Source organism: Xenopus tropicalis, chromosome 5 (assembly GCF_000004195.4).
Source record: "Xenopus tropicalis strain Nigerian chromosome 5, UCB_Xtro_10.0, whole genome shotgun sequence".
Classification (NCBI taxonomy): Eukaryota; Metazoa; Chordata; class Amphibia; order Anura; family Pipidae; genus Xenopus; species Xenopus tropicalis.
The window spans coordinates 102,029,444-102,053,828 of NC_030681.2; the positions used below are offsets into that span (position 1 = coordinate 102,029,444).

The 24,385-nt window shown below is 37.0% G+C and overlaps 1 long non-coding RNA gene across 1 annotated transcript; it reads left to right on the plus strand.

Annotated features, from left to right (window-relative positions):
• The first annotated feature begins 258 nt into the window (after positions 1-258).
• Positions 259-21,957, plus strand: LOC105947373. The gene is made up of 4 exons (XR_001170772.3): positions 259-568; positions 14,888-14,957; positions 18,160-19,942; positions 21,824-21,957. It is a non-coding gene; the product is annotated as an uncharacterized LOC105947373 (long non-coding RNA).
• Positions 21,958-24,385: the final 2,428 nt, after the last annotated feature.

Sequence of the window (24,385 nt, forward strand, 5' to 3'; positions counted from 1 at the left end):
TATAATTTACTTCTTAGAGACAAACAGACCAATCAGTGTGTTCAATCAACAGTGACACTTGAAGTGCTAAAAATTTCAATGTCCCTTGTATTAAAGAATTCTTAGTTCAGTGTTCATACTATGCTGTGCTTGGAGGAAGTGAACATTCCCCTAATAAGGTTAGATTGAAGCAGATAGAGTTACAAGCAGCAGCGACACACCTAGGCAGTTTGTAATGAAAGACTGAACAGGGGAGGGGAGAAGGAATGCAAAAAGAGGATTTTCATGTGTTTCAGGTTTTAAGAATCCCTATTCAATATAACAGATTTTCTATTCCTGAAACACAGAAATGTATAAGGCATTGTTAGCTATAAGATGAGCAAATTATTTTAAAAACAATTACATGAACAACAGTTGCTGTGTTACAGATGTAATGTCTTAAGGTTGGATAATGCAAAATGTTCAACTCCACCCCTAAAACTCCAGTGAACCAGGAACATATCAGTGGCATCTGACTAACTCGCATCTTGCTTTTCGCTTTTTGAGCTTGGAGTTTACCACTTCTCTCGGGGAATTGTGATAGCTACAGGTAAGAAATCAGTGCAATCAAAACATGTGTGTGTATGCGTGTGTAATTAACAAGGAATGGTCATTGACTCTGAATATGTATTGTTGCTGTTCAGCCTTAGATAGTGCTGTTTTGTGTTCTTCCTTCTACTAATGATTCAGTATATGCACCTGATTCCATGTGCTTCTCATTCACTGGATAAAAACTTTTTATTTTGCCCCATTGGCTTTTGCTTAGATGTTGGCTTGTCAGACTTACAGGGTGTCCATGTAAGCAAGAAGTATGGAATAGTTCCAGAAACTGTGACTTTTAATTATGTTTTTTATGTGTAGATTAATACAGGTTATCATGTTAAAATAGTTGATTATTACCTGTGTCATCGACAAACATACACTAGCTGTGTCTGGAAATATGTGTTGCTGCGTAGCCCATGTTTAGTCCCTGTGTAGAGTAGACAAATTAGAGAGGGGAACAAAATAAATCATGTTTTTTTATATCATGTGTGCTACTAATTGCCGTGGGAAACATGTGTTGTTTAATTTCTGGTTTATAAGGACCCTCTGGTATTTTTTCTGTAATAATTAAAATGTAGGTTATAGATTTGCTACAAATGCATCTCAGTTACTGTGCTGTATCTTACTAATGTTATTAATTTTAATTCTCTTTGCGCCTGAAGTTGCTATAAGCTATATATTGGTCCTGATTGAACATGCATATTACAGGTACTGATTGGCACTTACCTTGATCCATGTATCTATCCCTATTATGATGCATAAGATTTTACATTGTAGGGATATTAATTCAATGTGCATCAAGACAGAAAGCTGCCTATACAGCTGCCCATATAGCCCAAACATCATTAAGGATTCAAGTTTTTACAAAAATAGTTTGCACTAAAAGTTTGAATTGGAATTTCTCAAATGTAAATGTTTCAGTTTTTCAAGTTTTTGTGGTGATGAGCAGAATTCAATTGTACTGTGTTTAAATTTTGTTTCACAGTTTTGAGCGATCAAGTTTTTGTGATTTTTTTTAAATAAATAAGAGCACATTGGAGTTTGATGAGTTTGCTGGTTTTTTTTCATAAAAAAAAAACCCTTGAAAACTGACTAATTTGAATTTTGAGGATGGAAATGGGTATAATTTAAATGTTATTTAAAAAAATTAAAAGTTATGGGTCAGATAGAAAGCACATTAATGCCTTTACAGCAGATTCTTTGCAACAGATAAATGGGGGAAAAGGAGGGTGAGTTAGTTGGTTTCCCAATAAACCCAAGAGTATTGTTTTGCCGTCAGTAAAGATTCATGCATCTTAGTTGGGACCAAGAACAAAGGTAATGTTTTATTATTACAGAGAAAAAGGAAATAGTTCTAAAAAATTGTAATTACAGGTATATGATCTGTTATCCAGAAAGCTCAGAATTACAGGAAGGCCATCTCCCATAGGCTCAATTTTAGTCAAATAATTCAAATATTTAAAAATTATTTTTATTTTCTTTGTAATGATAAACCAGTACCTTGTACTTGATCCCAACTGAGGTATAATGAATCCTTATTGGAGGCAAAACAATCCTATTGGGTTTATTTATTTTTGTTTAAATTATTTTTTAGTAGACAAAGTATGGAGATCCAAATTACAGAAATAACCCTTATCCAGAAAACCCCAGTTCCCGAGCATTCCGGACAACAGGTCCCATACCTGCATTTGTTTGAATTTTCACTGTATAGGTGATGGCCCTTCCTGAAATTGGGAGCTTTCTGAATAACATGTTTCTGAATACCTGTATCTTGATTAGTGAGGCTATTAACTAACTATGTAATCTATGTATTATCTATGTCAGTGCTGTCCAACTTCTGTTGTACCGAGGGCCGGAATTTTTCCGACCTACGTGGTGGAGGGCCGATAATGGAAGCCCGTTTTGACCACTCCCCTTTTTGAAACCGCACCTACTTGAAACCACACCCATGTTATCACATGACCATACCCATATTAATGGTTGTAGTACAGCAAAAACCTGCCATACTCTGCCTGCCCTACCCTGCCTGTGTGTGCCATACTCTGCCTGCCCTACCCTGCCTGTGTGTGCCATACTCGCCTTCCCTACCCTGCCTGTGTGTGCCATACTCTGCCTTCCCTACCCTGTCTGTGTGCCATACTTTCACTGTGTGTGCCATTCTTGGCTGGTTTGTGCCATACTTGGCCTGTGTGTGCCATACCCTGCCTGTGTGTGCCATACCCTGCCTGTGTGTGCCATACTCTGCCTTCATTACCCTGCCTGCATGTGCCATACTCTCACTGTGTTTGCCATTCTTGGCTGGTTTGTGCCATACTTGGCCTGTGTGTGCCATACTCTGCCTGCCCTACCCTGCCTGTGTGTGCCATACTCTGCCTTTATTACCCTGCCTGCGTGTGCCATACTCTCACTGTGTTTGCCATTCTTGGCTGGTTTGTGCCATACTTGGCCTGTGTGTGCCATACTCTGCCTGTGTGTGCCATACTCTGCCTTCCCTACCCTGCCTGTGTGTGCCATACTCTGCTTGCCCTATGATGCCTGTGTGTATGGCACACACAGGCAGCCTACAGTGACACAATGCTGGCACTGCTCCTACAGTCTGCAAAATAACTATATATTAAAAAACTTTTTAATTGAAGTACCACCTCAGTATATGTTCTTTTTGCAGTGTGCAGGGATTATTTGTGGGTTTCTACTGCTCCTGAGGTGTGAACAGGGGAACAATGGGGGTGATTACAGCCTGAGCCAGAAGTGTGAACACTGCAGGGGGTGAACAATACAGAAACTAAAAGGTGTGAAAAACACAGGTTTTACATATTTAAACAATACAGCCTGATTACAGCCTGAATCTGAGGTGAGAACCATGCAGGGGGGCAGTTAATCACAGTACTGATACCATTTAAAGCTTACACAAGAGTAAGCCATCAAAGCAGCCAGACAGGTGGGGGGCCACACAGAGGGGGGTCGCGGGCCGCATGCGGCCCGCGGGCCGCCAGTTGGACAGCACTGATCTATGTAATAAAGCAATAGTTTTGAGGTGTATGTGCTGTCACCCAGAACTTCAGAGCTGAATGACCCTGTCATAAATGTATCCAGCCCCGGATTTGATAACGCCCGAGGCCGTTCCCATTCCCTGCCACCCTGCCATCCTGCCACCCTGCCGCCCCATTTCTCCATATGTGAGCAAAATTTCAGTGCGGCTTGGGTGGCATGCCGCCCCTAAATTTGTACCCCAAATTTCTCCTGTTCAGATGATCAGAAGCCTCATACGAAAAAAAAAACACTGAGCTCTGTAAAGAAAATTACCCTAATGCCACACTCCTGCACCAAGACCCCTGTACATGCCCAGTTTGTACATGCTGAATGGCTCAGATCACACATTCCTAATCATTTTTAAAAATAATTTCCTTTTTCTCTGTAATAATAAAACAGTACCTTGTTCTTGATCCCAACTAAGATATAATTAATCCTTATTGGAGCCAAAACAAGCCCATTGGGTTTATTCAATATTGAAATGATTTATAGCAGACTTAAGTAATGGAGATCCAAATTACGGAAAGATGCTTTATCTAGAAAACCCCAGGTCTTGTGCATTCTGGATAACAGGTCCCTTACCTGTACTTTCACTTTCTATTCAGCACTCACTTTCCCCCTCCCTCCTCACCATATAATTGTGTATCCTGTGCATGTGCATGGGCATCAGGTTCCCCATTCTGGCACAGACACAAGATGTTGGGGTGATGCAAAGCTTGCCTTACAGCAAGAGTCCACAAAATGGTGCCTGCCTGTTTGCTGTGATAATTCCAAGACTGAATTATATTAGTTTAATAGTGTAAATGAAGTTTATTTTGCTTAAAAAACACAGAAAATAATTTGGAATTATCTGTTGTTACTACCAGTTCCTATGGAAAAAAAGAAATTATTATTTTGATCAGTCAACATATTTAAACAATTTCAGAAATACAAAAAACTTGTACTACTCAGAGATAAATATTTTTAGCAACTAATTACTTATTCTAACTTTTTGCAATAAAAAATATAAAAGGAAGTAATGGTGACTGTTAGACAATTCTGTTTGTTTTCACTCCAGAATTATTATATTTTATTTTATTTATATAGCACCAACACATTTCTGCAGCACTTTACAGATTTTATTCTCCTCAGTCCCTGTCCCAGAGAAGCTTATAAATTAACATACAAACTTCTTGCAGATAGTGTCCAGGCTAGGATTGAATCCAGGACCTCAGCACTGCAAGGCAGAAGTGCTATTCATTAGGTACTGACATCCCTGGCACATTTTATACAGTGGGAGGCAGTCTATATTTACAAAACCAGCACATTATATTCAGTAAAAGACTGTGGTGGGTACTGATGCAGGTATTTAGATATGCCCCCACACTATAACAATACATCTGAAACACAACATTGGCTTGTTTCCCAGCCTTGCAGTCTCCTGAAGGCAAAACCTTAACTAACTAAACAGTAACAAAAGTTACTAAGGCAGCACAAAAAACTACAAGTGCAAAGTAAATAAATACAAACAAATTTCTGCTAGTGAGTCAGCCATTAAAACATATATCGTATAGTACTTAGTAGGATGAAATCTGCAGCAACAGTTCAAAGTTAGTGAGGATCTTAGGTGAAGATACTTCTTCTCAGACTTCATTTCTGCAGTGCATTCAGTTTGTTCCATCTCCCCAGTCCCACCTATATCTGTGTCTTGGTTGGTTAATTTTATTGTCTGTCAAGAGAGCTACACTCTGATTGGAGAAATATCCAATCAGAGTGCAGTTGATTACAATAACCAGAGCTTGCAGGGCAGAGAGCAAGTGTGCAGAAAACGCAATTGTTTGCATCTGCTTTTTGCACCCTATCCTATACTTTGTAAATGAGTCCATTGATTAGTTCATTAGTTCATCACACATTGCACGTGTGAAAAAGGCACCATCATATTATACATTTGTATATTATACAATTTGTATTTGCAGCTCCTTGTTCTACATTTCTGTTTTATAAACGGTAATGTTTTACTTGATTCCCAAAATAAAGAGACCAACCACTGCAATTGAAAATATAGAGAAGAATGTAGACACATGGTCCTGACTAAGGAATTAAACCAATGGTCCAGTAACTGAACTATTTCTCTCTGCCTTAAATAATTTCTTATACTTTGGTTTTTAACTGCCATCCTACAGATTGTTTTATCTATATTGGATTTAGCAACAGTACAGCTATATGTGCAAGGCACTGCTGTGACAAAAAATAGTACTATTAAATAAAAGTTCTTTGGAGGGAAGGGGTGACTTTGCTACTTCAATGTCTTAGTTACCTAACGCATGAACAAGGAAAAGGTAATTTCCCCACGTTACAGTTGTTTAACTTGTTCACCTGCCAAATTATTTCGCCCATCACTATGTATGACTGAAGGACAAGAATATGTGAAAGTAAATAAAGATTCAGGGTCTCGTAGTAATTACTCCAAGGTATTAAAAAGCTTAGCTTTGATTTTACTTAATCCAGAATTATTTAGTATCTGACACAGGTTTGGGTCTGAGGGTTTTTATGGATAATGCACTTTATACCATCTTTATTTTGTTACATATAAATTCACTTATCTTGCAACAAAGCATTTATTAAAACGGTTTACTTATTTCCTTATGAATGCACATTGTATTTTTGGATATTACATTCTATATTAGTTGGGGAATGGTGTGTTACACTTGTGGGTCATAATAGGCACCTGTCAATGATATTATTTGTTTACTGTGACATCATGGGTAATGTTTTTGCATCATTTGGGCCTGGTGGATATTTATGGGAATTGGACAGCACTGTTCTGCCTTGACAAAGGTCCCAGTGTGTCCTAACATAGTTTATTACATTTGTGCTAATTCCAGGACTTTTATTTTTTATTATTATGTTTAAAGAAGCGCACTCTTTATTGCAACTGACTTATAGTATGTATATTATTCATACATTCATATTTAAGAACAGTCTCCTAATCATCTGTAAATTTTGCTGGGCATCTAGCACTTGTGCCTGTGGGATTAGTAGATAAAGATCGTATTGTTTTATTTATGATTTACATACTGATTACCTTGGTCTGACAAGCTGATTTCACTGTGAGTAAACAATTTATGGATCTTAGCTGCAAGTCAGCTTGGCTGAGTTGTTACTGCAGGAAAAAATATTAGATTGAGGGAATACACTTATAAAAAGTGTATATCTCAAAAGCTATGACCAAACAAAGCCAACTTACTTGTGTAAAATATTTAACAACCTTTAATCATGGGTACCTGTTTATATCAAGCTTAGTCCCCGTTTAAAAATGAGTGTTATTATTATTATTAACATTTATTTATAAAGTGCCAACATTTTCCGCAGCGCTGTACAATAAGTGGGTTTCATACATTGGACATACAGAGTAACATATAAAGCAACCAATAACCGATACAAGAGGTGAACAGAGCTCTGCCCAAAAGAGCTTACAATCAATACACCTGTATATATCTGAAAAATCTATATAATTATCATATAATTTTTCGATGGGCATTATAGCACAACAGGCTGCTCTTTTGGTAGGTGGTGGAAGTAACATTTCCTGCCATATCAGAAACATCTAATGCAGTATTATGTTTTTAGAAAAAAAGATATTTAAAGGTGTTATTTAAACAAAAAAATAAAATAAAAAAAGATCATGTTGTCCTTTATGTACCTTTTCTATTCTGCATAACTGTTGTATGCAAATACAGTAGCATGAACAGGTTCAGCAAGGTACAAAACCCCCAGAGTAGGAAGGTAAAACTGGTAGAACCACTTAAATCAGTGGCATAAACACATTCTTTTAGTTATACTTCCTCGTACAAAACAATTTCTAGCTCTATACCAAAACCCCCAGCTTCCCCCAGCCTTCTGAATGTTCTAGTTCCACAGACTGTTGTAACTGCAACAATTTGGGGATCATTCTTGATTTTAGGGGTCGTTCACAATGCCCCACAGAAAGTGTAAAAAAAAGTGTAAAAACAGGCCACAATTGCACTTATTATTATTATTATTATTATTATTATTATTATACAAATAGCAGACTGAGCTTAAAATTGAGTTAGGCCTACATTAGGCCACACTCAATTCCAAAAGGGTAGGCAGGGGGAGGCTTAACATTCTAAGATACAAGGTAGTGTGGCGGTAGTAGTAGTAGGCAGGCAGTGTCCTGATGCTTCGCTGTTCACTCAGTGGAGCGCAAGTGCTCCTAGAAAGAACAATCATGTGCACCTAAGTGTTTTTCATGTGCACTTGACCCCTTTTGTCTCAGTCTGTTTACCTCCCCTCCCCTGAAATAAGACATTCCAATACTTGCAATTGGAGGGCAAACTAATAGAATGTATATACTTGAGCTCTGAAATGCCCTGAATAACAATAATGCAACCTCTGTGCCTTTTATTACTATGTCAAGAGTAAAATGTGCAAAGGGAACCCTGGACTAAAAATCTAGTCAGTGACAGGGCTCCTTTGGTTCTGAGTGTGCTCCACATTAGCCTTTGTAAAAAGTGTGTTCTAGTGGCTAATAATCCTAATTTTCAGGCTACTTTTTGGAGAAGTGCACCAAATTGTTTGCCCTTTGCGCCCATGTGAAGTTGAGGCCACTGTAGTTTTCTAAAGAGGATTAGAATTTTAGACACATATATTTAACAGACCCCGAATTGTGCACTGAAGTTTCAAACGCACTTTATGGGAGAGGCAGACTGCAGTAACTATTGTGTAGAGCCACCTGGTGATACTAAAGATGCTAAATTTTCCTTTGAAAACACAGAAAAGAAATGTGACACAAAGTATTCTGTAGGTGTGTGTCAGAGTTTCCGATCACAAAAGGGTAACAAATGATTGTGGCCACAACAGATAAACAATACTGAAACATGAATTCCTTCACTGCAGTGCCCCATGCTAAATGATTTACAAAAAGAACTACCGTAAAAGTCCTCCTTTGTAAATTCAGAAAAAAAAGCTTATAAATAACAGTTAGGTGCAGTGCATGCCTGGGAACTTTCTGTATAAGCTAAGCCTGAGAAATAGTAAACCCTCAGTGCTGCATTTGTGTATGCAGTCACCCTAGGCACACAACAATGTACTCCCCTCAGCTGCTGGATCCCTGTATGCCCATAATCACTCACTCCCTAAACTTTGGTGCCAGATTTTGCTGCAAGGGTCTGGCAGTAAGGTATAGAGAAAGTACACCTGAAAACTAAGTTTAAAATAAAATATAATTCGCACCATAGCAGCCATTCAGATGTTTGCTTTTAAAAAGCTGATCAGCAAATTCTACCTGCTGGTTGCTTTTGGTTACTAGGTGGGGTCAAATTTTATTCTACCCCACTGCTCAGGTATCTAAGCTAATCTAAATTGTAGGGATCCACCGAATCCAAGATTTGGTTTGGGGTTCAGGCAACGTTCGGCCTTTTTCAACAGTATTCTGATTCATCCGAATCCAAGTGCCTGGCCAAACCAAATCCGAATCCTTAAAATCATGGGACTTTTTTCAAATAAACATGGATGTTGAAAAATTTTAATCACACGATTCCCTTTAACCCTTTCACTGCCTTATTTGCATATGAAAATTAGGAGTTGAATTCTGTTAGGTATTAGGCTGAATTTTTTAGAAAGGATTTGGGGTTCGGCCAAATCCCAAAATAGTGAATTCAGTGCATCCCTACTAAATTGTCTAAAGTAATTCTAAACTGTCTTTTGTTCTATTTTTGTATTTATCTCAGTGTTCAGGAGCCTTAAAATATAATTAAGTCTTTTATTCACCCTATTCATGAATAGATATGCACACTTTTGTTTCAAAAATTTCTTTCACTTAGTGCTCGTTACTGGCATAAAATATGTCATATGATGTGATATTTTGCCATATGTATTCGACATATGATGAACTTGCGCATGTATCAAATAGTTTCTATAAAATAAAGGCTGACCCCCATATGTAATAAAATGCACTAAGTTTGCCCTGGAGCAGTAAGACATATCAACAAGTAAGATATTTGCTTTTAAACAGGTAACCAGTAAAGTCTACCTGCTGATTGGTTGTGATGTGCTACTGCTCCTGAGGAAAACTTAATGTATTTTATTACATAATCCCCGTAATGGTTTAACACTGCAATCAAAGCTGCAAAGGATGTCGGTCTGTGTTTATCCAGAATTGAACTTGAGACATTGCAGCCTTACATTAATGGGGTAATTTACTATTCTGGGCAAAAGTGCAAGAGCACTAAGGGGAGCTAGAGCATGCCCATTAGTGCTCCTGCAGGATGTGCTTCTGCCCGAGGAATGGCTGTGATGCCCATCTCAATCTACACAAAAATCTAGTGCAAGTTACACAGCAGATTGTCAGGGGGCACAGTGACACACAAGTTTGGGGACAGGTATAGGAAGGGAATGAGTATGTGCCTCTTCCTGTTTACCCCTCTGAACTACTGAGTTGCTGGATGTAGACGGCATTGTATTCAAGGGGGTAGCTGCAGTATTGCAGTGTGAAAACATTCAAACAGCAACAACATCTTTAAACCCTGGAATCCTTAATCCCAATGGGTACACAAGAAACATAGCTAAATATTTATTTATCAACATAAAAAAATTATGCAAAACTGGAAGTCAGTTGCAGATGCTGGTAACAGAGAAATCCCTCAGATGCTGACACATCGGTTTGACTGGTTGTGTGATTTAAAATGTCATTGGCATTTTAAACTTTTTTGGCATTTTAAACTTTTACTTTCAGCACCTGAAGGCTTTTTAGGGATATTTTGTATGTATTTAAAATATTTTTTGTGCTACTAGTTTATGCAGCACTGTACAGCAGAACAATAAACTGAACAAAAAGGGTTTAATACAATAATCAATACAAACTAGAAAGGGAAGTTTGAGAACAAAATGTGAAGTCACTGAATGAAACCTCTTTGTTGGGCTCCGCCCACTTTTTCTAATCTTTTACCACAGTTATATAGTAAAAACCCCTGTGCAAAGTTTGAGGACCCTGGTTTTAATAGTGTCTGAATGGCAGCAACTTAAATTTCCCCACTGAAAGTCAATGAGTGAGATCTGATTGGTGGTTGGTGGCTCTGCCCCCTTTTTCTAACCTTGAACTGCAGTTAACTGGTGCCTAACTCTGCAAAGCGTTATTACTGTGAGAATGTCAACAGGTTGGATTTCTGCAAGTCAATAGGTAAAATCTTATTGGCTGTTCACAGCTCCGCCCACTTTTGGGCATCCAACAATCACCATATTTTCATTCAGGCTGACCCCATAACTGTGTGATTCAAGTTTGGGGAGTGTAGCCTCAAAGCTGTAAGATTGACAGCAATTTCAATTTCCCCATAAAAGACCCACGTTGGGGTCATCCAACTAATGTCGCTGTTTCATACAGGGGGACCCCATTATTATGTTATTCAAGTTTGGGAATCTTCCCTGTCAAAGTCAATGGGAAAATTGGGGGGTTCGGATCGGTGCCACAAAAAGACAGGGGGGCGGGATCGCTTAGAAAAGCACAAGCAACCTGCTCCGCTATAGGGAGAAGAAGTGTGGAGAGTCTGGGTGTTGTACCCCTAAAACTGTAGGAGGAGTAACGTTTAGAAAATAGGGGGCACTAAGAATAAGAAGAAGAAGAAAAAGTGGAAGAATCAGCTGAAGTGGAAGAATAGTATGCTTGGTTTTTCAACCCAACATAATAAACACAAAGTACAGTTACAAGTGCATTGTAAGTGCCAGGAACAGGGCCAAGTGTTATTGCTGCTATTTGTGAATAGGAACATGTGTTAGTAATTCTGGGAGTCTTTACAGCATGCACATATATAAAAATGTGTCCATTCCAGTGCATCAAGTGCATGTATAGGCTAGTAAGCAGCAATCATGGGGTCCTGGCTGCAATCTCAAGCTAATAGGTTGCTAGGTCCTCACTCACTAGCTTGAAAAAACAACAGATTGGCCCAAAGAAACATGACAAAAAAACAGCAACATCAAAAAAATTTAATATTTTTATTTAAAGTTTGTATATTTTAATAGAGCACCAACAAATAGATCATGAAAGGATATACAAGAAAGGATTTTTATTCTATGGTCCTGCCATGGCATTTGACTTCTGTTTTTCTTCCTGTGTAAGAAATAAAACCACTGTATTCTACAGAGCTTAACTGTTATCTTATATGTGAACATTTTGCCCTATTCAACTTCAGCGGTTGCCCCCTTAGCTACACAGCATCTTATTGATATAAACTGTGTGCAAACACACAATGTTACCATGCATGGTAACAGTATATTGAAGTGTGCTTTTTTGGCATACAAAGGGGCTGATTTACTAATCCACGAATCCGAATGGGAAAAATTCGGATTGGAAAACGAACATTTTGCGACTTTTTCGTAGCCATTACGACTTGCGCGAATTGTCGCGACTTTTCCATAGCCATTACAAATTTCGTGAATTGTCGCAACTTTTTCATAGCCATTATGACTTTCGTGAATTGTCGCGACTTTCGTATTGAGCGCTCGAAAAAGTAGCAAAATACCGATCATTGCGAAAAAAACGCATTCGGATGCTTTTCGGACGTTCGTGGATTAGTAAATGTGCCCCTTAGTAATTGTAAATGTGTCAATTTTCAATACATTCCCAAAGTTTACTTTACAATGTGCCAGAAATTATAACTTCCACAGATGATACTGATTAGATCATATAAATGTTTTTAGTTCCTAAGAATTTGTCACTTATACATTGTAATCTATGCAATATTTTGTAGTTATGTATGTAAGACGATTTTAGCATGCACATGTGAGTTCCTGACTTGAGTTTACCCCAATACAAAACTGTTCTAATGTGTTTCGAAAAAGTGGGCACTAGTGAATGTGTAACAACCAATCCCGAATCATCATATTGGCAACACTGTTAGAGGCCACGATCTTTACCAGTTACCTGTTTGTTCTTTTAAGTGCCTAGATGGGATTGGCATGATTCAATGGGCATGAATACCTACCACTTTAGGTTAAGTGTCAAATATACATGAAAAATTAGAAGGAAGATTGAAAAGAATTGAATACTGAGAATATTGTAGGAAATTAGCAGAGAAAGGAAACAGTCTGTAGTCACAGAAGTAACACTGTTGGGCTGGGAAGCAGGTATGGGAATGCACCACTACTGTATGTCAGGCTTACCCATAGACTCCATTTTAATATAAAAAATTGAGAATTTTAAAACTGATTTCCTAATCTCTGTAGTAATAAAACAGTACCTTGTACTTGATCCCAACTAACATATAATTAATCCTTATTGGAGGCAAAACAATCCTATTGGGTTTGATTCATGTTTTATTCATTTTTTAGTAGACTTAAGGTATGGAGATCGAAATTACGGAAATACCCCTTTTCCAGAGCATTCTGGATAACGGGTCCTATACCTGTAGTAACATCTTCTAACATTTGTTTAAAGAGAATGTAAACCCTGCTGCATTGCACTGCTCAACCAAACTTTATTCAGTTGGACTACAAATTCCAGAATAATGTAACATATAATGAAGGTTGAGACATTCTGGGAGCTGTAGTCCAGCAACATCAGGTTTGTATTCTTAAAGGAAAACTACCCCCCCCCCCTCCAGGTATAAAAGCCCTTACCTGGCCATCATCAACCCAACCCCCCCTGCTTCTCGCATAGTCTATAACTTTAAAAACTTGCCCTATAGAAAAACCCAACCTAAAAAAGCAGCACAGCAGCGTACCTAGGGGCCATCTTCTGTTCAATGGAAAATGCTTCAGGTCTCACCAATACAGACCCTGCTTAAGCATGCGCGGTTGGGGGCTAGCCGGGTATCAGTTTCAATTGCGCATGGTCAAGCATGTCCTGAAGCATTTTCTATTGAACAGAAGATGGCGCCCAGGTACGTGGCTGCCCTGCTCTGGTTCTTTAGCTTGGGTTCAGGGGGGCTGATGCATGCCAGTTAAGGGGGTTTTATACCTGGGGGGTGTAGTTTCCAAAGCTTTCCCCTAAATCTCCAGGGCTAGCGACTGCTTTAAAATGCAAAAAATTCTCCAATGAGAATCCCAGCTGATCTGTGTAAATCTAGCTCCCTGTTCTTTGTACCTGCGATTGGAGTTGGAAGCATAAATCAGGATCTATAGCCAGCATTAACTACTGTGCAGAATGTGCACTGATTCTGTAGGTGTAACTGCCTGGCTGCTGTAACTCACTGCAGGCTGTCTGTGCTGGAGACAGTATAAAACTAATTTGCAGTGGCATATAAGCAATTTTGAATAACTTTATAAAACATTAGGATAAGGATTAAAACAACAACAGGAACATTTACTTAATCCTGCACACGGAAACTGGTGCATCAGGTAAAAATTCCTACCTTAGCTGTGCACATAGGTTCCTTCTGCAGTAGCAGAGCAGGAAGTGTTCCAAGGAAACAAAATGTAAGTGCTGAACTTGTTTAAAAGCACAAATTTTATTAGGGGGTGTATAATAACCTCATACCTCTTACAGGTGCAGTGGGACAGTGTTATGGTAGAGTATACAACCTCTGTAAATGTTTTAAAAGTGACTGGAAAAATTCTGTGAAGTAATAAGAAGATAGGAGGTTATGAAGAGTAGCTGACTTGTCTCACTTGATGTAAGAGTTAGTGATGAGTAAATCTGTTTTGCTTCACCAAAAAATTTGCAAAACTGCTGAAAAATTTGACGGAATGCACAGCTTGTTTTTTATGTGCACAACTTGTTTTCTCACTCCAAATGCAGTAATGTCAATGGGCATTTTTTCTCAAGTTTTTTTTCTTACTCCAAATGCATTAAAGTTTATAGGCATCTTTTTCTTGCTCCAAATTCTTTGAAGTGAAGGGGCTTTTTTTGCAGTGTTCTTTCGCTGGTTTATTTTTCGCTGTGAATTTTTGCAGCAGTTTCATAAAAAAATTACCAATGGTGAAATACAGAATTTTGCTACGAATCTATGCCTGGAGAAAAACATTTGCTGAAAACTAGTAAGATCCATCTATGTGTGTAGGCATAACTATAGCCAAGCAAATATGGAATGAAATGAGAGCTATAAACACAAGAGCTATATAGTCAGTCACAGACACAGATACACAGTACTGTCCATGCAAGAAAAACATTTGTTGAAGAGAGATGTCTAGCAACAGGTAGGTACAGTAGATCAGCTCATTTGTGTGGAATTTTGGGAAGGTTATGTCATTGTGTCTTACTTCATTAGCTTTCATTCAGATATCAGGTACATTCGCTTTTTCCTGTTTCTTTTAAATACAAATAATCTAATAGATTTCTCATACACATGATTTTTGTTTGCAGGGCTGACAGAACACTGAAAATGAAGAAATGGATTAGGCAAGGACTGAATCCCCACAGACATCCAATACTGGTATGGGATTCCTTATTTGATAACCTGTTTTCCAGAAAGGAAAAGCCATCTTCCTTAGAGTCTATTTTAAGCAAAAAATTCTAGTTTTTAAAAATGATTTCCTTTTTCTCTGTAATAATAAAACAGTACCTTGTACTTCTTTCTAACAGCATGAATGCATATTGGTGGCTTTATTTAATGTTTAAATATTTTTTAAGAAGTTTTACGGTATGGTGATACATAATATGTAAAGATCCATTATCCGGAATCCACCATGTATTCCAAATAATAGATCCTATACTTGTAGTGGTTATACAGTCCAACAATATCTTCTTTTTAATCAAATGATGCTTAAATATACTGAATTTAAAAAAAATTCTAAATATACAGTATCTGAAATAACTTTTTTCTTTATGTAGGATATCTTGCTATACTCATTGCTTATGGGCAGATTTATTAAAATGTATTTATTTAAAGCTTAAAGAGATACTGACACCAGAAATTAAACTGTTTTTAAATACATCATAACATTGTCTTTGCATGAGCTTTATAATTTTGCCTTAAATGTATCTGCCCAGTGCTTTTACATTACCTATCTAGTCCCCCATGCTCCTCTGTGCGGGGGCGGCCATATTTGTGCAGCAGGAGTCTGTTAGCATTAGAAGCTTTAACTGACAGAAGGGACAGTCAGGTTGGCAAAACTGTCAGGTTTAGGAGCTTTATGTAACAATTACTTACAAAAGCAAACCTGTCAGTGAAAAATGATCAACACAACCTATAGTTAACTGTCAGTATTACTATAATACATATAAACACACCAACTATTCATATAAACACCCACACTATTCATTCCTAAGAGATTTTTAGGACCATATTTATCAATGGGTGAAAGTTATGGGAATATTTATCAAAATATAAGTTTGTAAACTAATACATAAAAACTCACCCATGTTCTATTAATTCCTATAGGATTTTTAGAAGCGTATTTGTCAGATGGTAAACACTAACTTTCACCTATTGATAAATATGCTTCTAAAAATCCCATAGGAATTAATAGAACGTGGGTGAGATTTTATGTATTAAATGGATGGTTCATCTTTATCTTTTAGTATGTTATAGAATGTCATATTTTAGCTAATTTGCAGTTGGTCTTCATTATTTATTTTTTATTGTTTTTTTAATTATTTGCCTTCCTCTTCAACAAGACCCTAGCAACCAGATAGCTGCTGAAATTCCAAACTGGAGAGCTGCTGAAGAGAAAGCTAAATAACTAAAAAATTAAAACCAATTGCAAATTGTCTCAATATCAATGTCTATGCCATGATGAAAGTTAATTTGAATGTGAGCAACCCCTTTAAGCTTTAAACTCACATTTTGATAAATCTGCCCCTGCATGATCACCATTTGATAAATGCGCTTCTAAAAATCCCATAGGAATGAATAGAGTGGGGGTTTATATACAGTATGTTAAACTCTAACCCTGTTGCAGGGTTATAACCAGATAACACAGATATCTGTCAACTACTTTTGTTGCTGACTGTAAGCACACAAAGGGGTGGATTCATCAAAATGTGAAATTAGAACTCACGACAGAAAAACTCACCCACTTTCTATTCATTCCTATGGGATTTTTAGATGTGTTTTTATCAAAAAGTGAGTTTAGAGCTTGATACATAAAAACAATATTATCCTGCCTGTTATGTGACAAATTCTTACTGTCAGTTTCCTCATTCCTCAGTGAAGCTATTTTTAAAAAGAATATGATTTAATTAAAGTATCTAGTATAAATAAATTTGAAGCAACTGGACTTGTTTAGTAATCATTGAAGACGTTTCACTACTCATCCGAGCAGCTTCTTCAGTTCAACTGACTGGTATGGGAAGTCCTAGCATATATACTCTTCCACTAATCCAATCACAATGGCACTATGTAACTCTTCAGAAAGGTGACATCTGAAACTCACAGAGGTGTGAATGCTGTGGAGTTACTTTGAAAGGATTACCCAAGTATCATGCAACTCTTCAAACAGGTGTTACTTGTTAGAGTTGCATGAATGGATGTGTGAAGAGTTCTGAAACTGCCGGGGTACAGATGTTAGAACAGCATTGTATGTAGCAGACAGATGGTGTCGAAGTCCCCCGCCTCTGTTAAGGGATGGTTTCTCCAGTTTGACATGAATGGCCTCTTTTACACCTCTTTCAAACCAGCGGTCTTCTTTGTCCAAAATTTGGACATTGCTATTTTCAAAGGAGTGTCCCTTGCCTTTTAGGTGTAGAAAGACAGCAGAGTCCTGGCCTGTAGTGTTCGCCCTCCTATGCTGAGCCATTCGCTTAGAGAGCAGTTGCTTTGTCTCACCAATGTAAAGGTCTGTGCACTCCTCGCTACACTGGACTGCGTATACAACATTGCTTTGTTTTTTTCTTTGGTGTTGGATCCTTTGGGTGTACAAGTTTTTGTCTCAGTGTGTTGCTAGGTTTGAAAAACACAGGGATGTGGTGTTTGTTGAAAATTCTCCTGAGTTTCTCCGACACTCCTGCTACATAGGGGATGACTATATTGCGCCTTCTCTCTGCCTCAGGACGGTTATTCCTTTTGGTGTTCCTGTTGGGCTTAGTTGCTCTTGTTTTGACAAAGGCCCAGTCTGGGTAGCCACAAGCTTTCAGTGCTCCTCTGAGATGTTTACATTCCTTGTCCTTGGACTCTGTATCAGTTGTTACACTTTCCGCCCTGTGGTGTAGAGTTCTAATGACACCCAGTTTGTGTTCCAGCGGATGGTGGGAATCGAACAACAGATATTGATCCGTGTGAGTGGGTTTCCTGTATACTTCTGTTTTCAAGATACCCCCCTCTTGAATGGATATCAAACAGTCCAAAAAAGCAAGTTTGTTCTCATGGACATCCTCCCTTGTGAACTTGATGTTGTTGTCCACTGAGTTAATGTGTTCTGAAAAGGCCGCCACTTCGTTGGATCTGATTTTAACCCACGTGTCATCTACATACCTGAACCAGTGACTTGGTGTAGTTCCATTGAATTTCTTCCCATACCAGTCAGTTGAACTGAAGAAGCTGCTCGGATGAGTAGTGAAACGTCTTCAATGATTACTAAACAAGTCCAGTTGCTTCAAATTTATTTATACTAGATATACCATGACCTGGATGAATGAAAATCTTCATAGATTTAATTAAAGGCATAACAATTGCTGTTTTGCATTATTAATTTTAGGAGAATGAAAAACTTCAAGGACCTTGACACAAACCCTCAAAACAGGTTAAATAAGTATCAATATTTAGCAATAAATGTAGACTGCATGCATATCCTTCTTTGTAGGTTTATGTATTTTTGTTGCTGCTTTTATAAACCAAGAAAAGTGCTGTGCTGCTGTGAATTTACTTCTTTTTCCTTATGGAGAGCATAAGGGCCAGTTAATTTTGGCACACTGTAACTTCAATATGTTTCCTTTTTATTCATAGCATTTATGCTGCCTGATTTTGCTCCTTAATCCAAATCCAATTCTTTTGGAGGAAGCTGGAGCTATTATACAGCAAAACTGATACAGCTGTCCTTGTTTAGTGTTACAGTTATGTTTATTCCCAGTGAAGCAGATTCCAAATGATGCATATTTTTTTGAAAAAATAATCAAGAAATCATTGCATACCACTGCACAGTTTTATGGGGGGCCATCTTACTCTTAGGGATCAATTTATGAATTTTTATTTTTTTATTAAACGTTTTTTTCACAATTGAGATGCAGTTTTTGTACAAAACTTGTATATTTAGCAAGTCCTGAAAGGCAGTCACTATATATTTATATAGCCAAATATTTTATCTTTTATGATGCAGTGTTTCTATAAACACATAGAAGGCCACATCTTCTGTATAAATGGGAAATATACAGCCACTCTATTCATTTAAATCAAAACTTAGGGGCAGATTTATCAATATGTGCATTTAGGGCTTAATACATGTGCATGTGCACAGGGAGCAAATATTGGCATGAAAATGCATACTTTTGCGTTTCCACGCTGATATCTGCTTTGTTGTGTGTCTGCAAAAAAGCCCTGTGTGCCATTAGCCTCAGGCACATTTAGTTTCATGTTTTATTTGGCCTTTCAGATGCTTTATTTTTAACCAAAACTTTGCCTGTACTGTAATGTATTCTTCAGTGAACCTGAAATGTAAGATATGCTCTGTTTTTATTTAATATGGTATCAAGAGTCAGAACTGGATTTGTTTTGTTAACCCAAATGATGAATTACTTAAGTACTTGATTACAATTCTTAAGATTAGAATGCTATATGTTTTGCATTACACTACTCTAAAACAGCTAATTTATACATTTTGTTTTCCAGAAAAAAGAATAATTGATATTTTCCATGCTTTAGTATAGAACCATATGGAACTTGACAATAACTGCTCTTATTTTGTCTCTCCCAATAAGTAAGGCATGCAACTCCTCAAACATCGTATGGTCCAGGAGCCAGGAATAGCCAGCCTGCTGCTCTACAGGTTTTGTGGATTTGTGATTTCCACAGAGCTGTCTTTGAAGTGGTTCTAGCATGAGCTACTGTACTTGCTTCCTGGTGGACTGCCCTGCTCTGTCTTGGGCCCACAGAGCAAAAGCTGCTGCCTGTCCATGTTTGATATCTAAGAGTATTTAGTGTCTGTGTTTTAAATTAAATAATAAAGGAAAACATTTTAAATCATGTGAGTGTAAAGTTATTCTTTATTGTTACACATGAGCGAATACAGCAAAAAGACAACAGCTACATATATGTTCTTTCACCACAAGAATCCATCAAAAAAAACTTCAGTGTCCAAAAGGTATGGATTAAATACGTACAACATAGATTGTTTCTGCTTTTGGCTAAATATTTTGGATTAGCTTATTAATAACTAGAAATTGTTATTATGTTCCGTTATAGGCTTATACTGGCAGGATTTTCAGGGCAAGGCTGCACAAATGATTGGCTTTCATCCCCTGGTAACATCTTAAATCTTGAACTAGGTATGTATTCGTATAGAAAGTCATATGAGTTTTAGGGTTGCCAAAAAGAGACAAAGTGAGAAATTCATAAACTCTGAAGTTATAAAGTTATAAAGCTTAAGATGAATTCAATTTCTGTTTCTCAATGCATTTGTCCAAAACTGCATGGCCTATCTCATTTATGACCACAAGTGCAGTGGGCTAAGTGCAATTACCAAGTTACCCACTATGGAGTATTTTCTCCAATGATTTCAGTGTAATTGTAGTCATCAGAGCGAACTTGTGCCAGATACGGTTGTGGCCAATACATAATAATTGATACGGTAGTGATTGCTTATCAAGTGGTGTCATATCCGGCACACCTGCATAGCAGAGATTGACACAGGCATGAGCAGCTCATCAAATATGTGCATACATAAGCTTAGTGGGGAATTCTCTATTGTGGGCACTATTGCTGAGCAAAAATATAAGGCCCTGAGGGCTCTTGTTTTGTTTCACTGATACAGACAATGGTATTCCTAAACAATGTGCAGATGGTGTTTATTTTATTCATATGGAATAGAGACAGAATATTTGTTTTAAATATGAATGATAAATGGACAGATATTACAAATGATTTATATAGCTTCCTGATCTCTACCAAAGATAGGATGATTCAGTTCAAAATAATTTATAGGACATACATTACTCCTCTGAGGCTGAAAGGGAAAAACCAAAATGCTTCTTGCCCCAAATGCCAAATGTCAGATGTAGAATTCTTTCACTTAATATGGGCTTGTCCTGGTTACTGGGTGAGTGTGACTAAGTACTTAAGTGATCAAATTCTCTTACCAGGGATTTTGTCTCCAGAGGTGTGTTTACTAGGTTTAGTTGATTGGTGCCTTTGAATAAAACCAGAACCCTTCTGAGATCACTCTATTTTTATGCCAAAAAAGTGGTAGCAATGAAATGGATTAGCCCCCACCCACCCACTATCCAACAATGGATACAATTAGTCAATACCAGACTCCCACTCATCAAACTAACATATCTCGCTAGGGGCTGCTCCAATAAATTTGGTAACGTATGGGAACCCTGGATAGAGGCTCTGCCTGAGGCAAATCCATTGATATAGTCACAAGGCTCAGTGACTATTGGACCTCCTAACAGCCATAATACCCTGATCGAGAATGTTTATATTATGCTTGATTGAAGCTTACCTACCTGTTGTATTGATGCAGATATCACTAACTCTCCCAAATTGTCATGTACCATCTCTTTTTTTTATGGTCATAGCACTATATACTTCACTGTATTGTTGTTTATGTTATTATGAAAATAAATTATTAAAATCTTTTTTAAAAAAAAACATATAATATAAATAAAGGAGCTTCAAAACTCTAAATATCCATGTCTGCTCATATAAGCATAATCTGCTTGATTCAAAACACGAAGAAACAAGGGAATTAAAACTGAGTTTGGTTTTAATATTTCTAATTTAGTCAAGTCTTTTTTTTTCTCCCCCATTTCTTTTGATGTTGTTATTAGTTTATTTACTACCAGTATCTTGCAAGTTATATAAAGGAATATCATTAATCTATAATCCCCACATTTTTTTAATATTTCTGCCACAATTTTGTGTGTAAATCTAATTAGTTCTGGGCAGTTTCCTATTACTAAATGTATACCATTAAAAATATATTATACCTGGAGATACTTTGAAAGTTCATATTTCTTATTTCAATCACACTGCTAAAGTGTTGCCATCAAGCACCAACAAGTGCCAGCGCAGGCAAGAAAACTTGGACTATGGGTAGATAGAAGAAGTGGTACCTTTCTGGCCTACCCCTAGTTTTTATGGAAAAAGTAGAGTGTATTTTTTGTTTGCTGCATTAGTTCTAATGATCTCTCTTTCTTTTACAGATGAACCGGATATGGCGTATTTTGTTTTCTCTGACATTTTAAGAAGCTTTTGTCTGAAGTCCAACCACTTTTCACTGTTAACTCATTTTATCATTATTGTTATAACTAATAAAGTTGACACTGTTATCACTGAAGGGTTCTGTTGCATTATTCTTCTTTACTATGCATTTGTTTCTAGCAAACTAAAGCTACATTGCAGTCAGTTTTACATTAAAATATTCAGATATTTCATTGTTCTTCAATTTCCCAAACAATTGAAATGTTGACTTCAGTTATTCTAACCGATGTGGCATTTGAATTATTGCGAAAAATATACTTTTTTTCTGAAGGGCTTGAAGAAGAAAAATGGATCAGATGAAAATGAGTAAGTACCAGGCAAATATATAGTTTAGAAAACACCAGCCAAAGGTTTGTGTGTGTGCATGTATGAGTGTGGACATCGTAAAAAAAAAAAGCCAAAACAAACTAACTTTGCCAAGACATTTTTTGTAATTTCAGATTTTAGTGTGAAGTGTTTAAGCCAAAGAGATAATTTTATATGTCACTTTTATGTCTTTTTCCAACATATTGTAACTGGTCACGTAGAGCCCATTTTAGACATTTAATACTAAAAAAATTTACGCTTTCTATCCCTGTTTATCCCTATGCATTTTAAAAATAAAAGTAGACACAAACAAAGATCCCTTCTTTCAATATTATTAGTTGTTCTGTTGTTTATGACATTCACTCATTGCCTGTGTGGGACAATTTCAGATTCTTCTCCCATACAAAACCTGACTGTCGTAGAGGTTTTGAGCTCAAGTGCTATTTTGAAATGGAGCCCACCAGTGACTGGTGCAAGTGGATACAATGTGTTTGTGTTTGGATCTCCTTCATCAGAAATGACTGTCTCCTCAACAGAAGCCACTCTAAATAACCTTATACCTGGAAACTACTACATTGTCATCATAACTGCTAATGGGACACCAGTGGAAATATCTTTTAATACAGGTACTCTTAAATGCTGTTCTTCTAATATACAGTTAGGGAAAATCAATATTTAGATAGGTTCACATTTAGATGACATATTGTAGTATCTTAATCTGAATTAGAAAGTCAATATAGAGTGTGGTAAAATAAAGAACTGATTATACATGCAATGCTTCCTATCTGGTTAAGAATTCGCCATATTAAAGTAGGCCACTCCCCTATAACATATACAACTTCTTAAAATAAATAAGACAAACAACTAATTCTTTACTACTATTTAAAAAAGATATGGTATATTGTATTAAAGTTAATCACCTGTCAAAGGGATAATATGGACATTCTAGGAAACATATGGAAATATAATTATATCCTATATCTGAGACTGCACTTAAATGTAAGATTCAAAGTTTCATATATGGTCATTATCAAATCACATGCCATTGCCCTTATTAATGGCACATGCATTGTTGCTCTGGAGGTGATGGCATTCCTACTCTGATAACGTTACCCACAACTTGCTTGTGATTCACTAAAACTTGTATGTCCAATAGCATAAAAGATGCTGGAATCCTGTGTTGCATTGTAGGCAAAAATGGCAATCCGAAAACCTTACTTTGCACATTCCACTGTGGTTGTTAATTAGGCTTTCCTTTTTCACATTGCTAGTACATATTCACTGATGATGATGATGATGATGATAATTCTAAAATATCATTTACTGATAATGCCAGAAATTTTAAAGAATATTTAAGATCCCTCCTCCTGTATATCCTGCTTTGTATAACTACAGTTAATTCTCTTCCCACCCCATTAAAAAATTATGTGAGAAAATCTTGTCAGCTGATATTACTGGAACACACCAAAAAAGACTAATACAACAGATTCCCTTGATAATGTTTGCTATAAGAACAACATATTTATCTGGAATTCATAATATTGTATATTTGTGTTTTTCATATAGTGCCAGGAAAAATCAAGAACTTGGCAATTGTGTGTGTCACCCAGAACTCTGTCTCTCTAAGCTGGCAGCCACCTGATGGAAATTCAAGTGCTTATGTAATTAGGATCTTGCAGTTTCCAGATTTCAAAGGAAACTTGCCCTTAGAGTCTGTTACCATTGATGGTCTGACACCTGGAAATTTTTACACATTTTATGTGTCTGCTGCTGTCGGTGGATCTCTGATAGAGGGGTATAACACCTCCATATCTACCTACACATGTAAGTATCCACCTTCTGCTATTTTAACTTTATTGCTTTTCTGCCACCATTAGTACATACCACAAAACAGTATGGTGTTAGAAAGACTTCAGCTAAATATAGAATTATGATCAGGTTCATATTTTGTGTTAGTTTAAAAAACATTTGGTTTGTGTGTCTAGCTTTTGTTAAGTTCATTGGCGCCATTTTTAGCAAGAAATTGTTGTAACTCTAACTGGGTTATTTATCAATGTTCATATTTTTTCCCACAATACATGAAAATGCTAAAAATCATGAGCAATTTTAATAACTTTAAAAATTTAATTTTTAATATATATTAAGCAAAACCCGCAAAAAAACATGAATGTAAAACTTTGGCACGTGAAAACATGCAA